This window comes from Triticum dicoccoides, chromosome 3B (genome assembly GCF_002162155.2).
Source record: "Triticum dicoccoides isolate Atlit2015 ecotype Zavitan chromosome 3B, WEW_v2.0, whole genome shotgun sequence".
Lineage (NCBI taxonomy): Eukaryota > Viridiplantae > Streptophyta > Magnoliopsida > Poales > Poaceae > Triticum > Triticum dicoccoides.
This window is the reverse complement of record NC_041385.1, coordinates 382,483,337-382,486,612: the sequence shown is the minus strand read 5'-3', so window position 1 is coordinate 382,486,612 and position 3,276 is coordinate 382,483,337.

Sequence of the window (3,276 nt, the reverse complement as noted above, 5' to 3'; positions counted from 1 at the left end):
GCTTGAGGAAAACCTTCAAATATCCTCAGAGTCCTCATGAGTGCAAAATCCTCAGTTGAAGAAAATGGCTGAAGGAAAGAGGCCATAGAAAGGTGGCAAGAGGAAGGAAGAACAGATAGCTTCCAGATCCCCGCCACCATCAGCATGGCCACTTGGCCCCTCAGGTGGATCCGGCGAGGAACCCCATCTGGACGTCTCCTGGGATGTACCCAGGTCCGGAGTCTGGTGGGCCAAAGTCTCATGGGCCGAAGACCCGTCGACCCAGGGCTCATGCACTGGAGTCTGCGTAGCCTCCTCCTCAGATGTGTCTACCCTAGCACTCATGTGCTCGTGTGAATCAGCTGGGGGTGGCGGCGAGGAAGGCATAGGAGCCTGCCTACCTCTCCCATGTCCATGTCCTCCCCGACCTCCTCTCTTCTTCCCTCCCCCGATGTCCTCTCCCGGTGGGGAACGACACCGATGAAGAAGCGCCCACCGGTGTCTGCATACTGTTGAGCAACGCTCTCTAGAGAGACTGGGGTGGAATGGAAGTACCCCTCCCACCACGCATCAACGAAGATGGAGCCTCGGAGTGGTCCGGACCCGCGCCCACCATCTTTCAACACCTGCCATGACAAAGAGTAAACAAAATTAGTACAACATAAAAAAATACTGACATGAATAATAATATGTATATAACTTAAGTGTATCATCATCAAGTACAACATAAAAAGATTGAATACCTAACATGAACTAACAACATATATATGTGTATATAATACATGAATACCTGACATGAACTAATAATAACCTTGATCATCTATATATGCTCCGGGATCGTTAAATGCATCATCATCATCACTATCATGAATGACGTGCTCATCGGGTTCAGCGGCATCAACATGTGGAAGGCCACCTTTATGTAATCGGTCAAGCATTGATAGGTCACTAATGACCCACAAGTATAGGGGATCTATCATAGTACTTTCGATAAGTAAGAGTGTCAAACCCAACGAAGAGCAGAAGGAAATGACAAGCTGTTTTCAGCAAGGTATTCTCTGCAAGCACTAAAATTATCGGTGAAGATAGTTGTGTGATAAGATAATTCGTAACAGGTAACAAGTAACAAAAGTAACTAAGGTGCAGCAAGGTGTCCCTATCCTTTTTGTAGCAAAGGACAAGCATGTACGAACTCTTATATAAAGCAAAGCGCTCCCGAGGACACATGGGAATTACTGTTAAGCTAGTTTTCATCATGCTCATATGATTTGTGTTCGTTACTTTGATAATTTGATATGTGAGTGTACCGGTGCTTGGTGATGTCCTTACTTGGACAAGCCTCCCACTTATGATTAACCCCTCTCGCAAGCATCCGCAACTATAAAAGAAGAATTAAGGTAAACCTAACCATAGCATGAAACATATGGATCCAAATCAACCCCTTGCGAAGCAACACATAAACTATGGTTTAATCTTCTGTCACTCTAGCAACCCATCATCTACTTATTACTTCCCAATGCCTTCCCCTAGGCCCAAATCATGGTGAAGTGTCATGTAGTCGACATTCACATAACACCACTAGAGGAGAGACAACATACATCTCATCAAAATATCGAACGAATACCAAATTCACATGATTACTTATAACAAGACTTCTCCCATGTACTCAAGAACAAATGTAACTACTCACAAAGCATATTCATGTCCATAATCAGAGGAGTATTAATTATTATTAAGGATCTGAACATATGATCTTCCACTGAATAAACCAACTACATCAACTACAAGGAGTAATCAACACTACTAGCAACCCACATGTACCAATCTGAGATTTTGAGACAGAGATCGGATACAAGAGATGAACTAGGGTTTGGAGAGGAGATGGTGCTGGTGAAGATGTTGATGGAGATTGACCCCCTCATGATGAGAGGATCATTGGTGATGACGGTGGCTTCGATTTCCCCCTCCCGGAGGGAAGTTTCTCCGGCTGAGCAGCTCCGCCGGAGCCCTAGATTGCTTCTGCCCAGGTTCCGCCTCGAGACGGTGGCGCTTTGTCCCGAAAGCTTCCTTCTCATTTTTTTCAGGTTAAAACACACCATATATCAGAACATGGGCATCGGGGGCCTCCCAGGTGGCCCACAAGGTAGGGGCGTGGGGGTAGGGCGCGCCCTCCACCCTTGTGGATGGCAGGTGGCCCCCCTCTGGTGCTTTCTTCGCCCAATATTTTTTATTAATTCGAAAATGACTCTCTGTGAAGTTTCGGGACTTTTGGAGTTGTGCAGAATAGGTCTCTAATATATTCTCCTTCATGTAAACCTTGTAGAATAAGAGAAAAAAGGCATAAGTATTGTGCTATAATGTGTAATAACAGCCCATAATGCAATAAATATCCATATACAAGAATGATGCAAAATGGACGTATCAACTCCCCCAAGCTTAGACCTCACTTGTCCTCAAGCGAAAGCCGATATCGAAAATATGTCCACACGTTTAGAGATAGAGGTGTCGATAAAATAAAATACGGACATGGGGGCATCATGATCATCTTTAGAATAGCAACATATAATGTCATATAATTTCTTATGTTAAAGTAACAATCCATTCACAAGGTAAAGTATGAATCAGAAACTTTATTGAAAACTAACAAACTATGATCTCAGGCATCAAAGCAATTGCAATTTAATATAACATCGGAAAGAGTCAATTTAAGAGCTTTTCAGCAAGTCCACATACTCAACTATCATTTAGTCTTTCATAATTGCTAACACCCACGCGATACTTATGGGTTCAAAGCTTCAGTCGGACACAGAGAAAGATAGGGGCTTATAGTTTCGACTCCGAACATCTTACCTCAAGGGTAATGTCAACAATAATACTTTATGATAACCTACATCCGAGTGTATATATATATATATATATAGGAAAAATCCATCCTACCACCCGGTGGTAGTTACCCCACATGTCTCATATACTAGCATGTGGTACTATATATACTATTTTATTATTTTAAATATGTTCATATACTATATCTAAGATATTTCAAAACAAGTTACATGAAAAAATTGCACATGTGCCCATAGTTTTTGTTATATTTATGAAATACATACATATTTGTACGTAAAAAAGAGCATACTCAAAAAATGGTACATACTACCTAAAAAATTGTATATATACTATCTAATCATTATTATATACTACATACTACACGTACATACTTTTGGTTTCGACAGATACTACATACAACATACAAAACGCAAGTGGTGGTAACTACCACTGCTTGTAGGAAACATTTGTCCT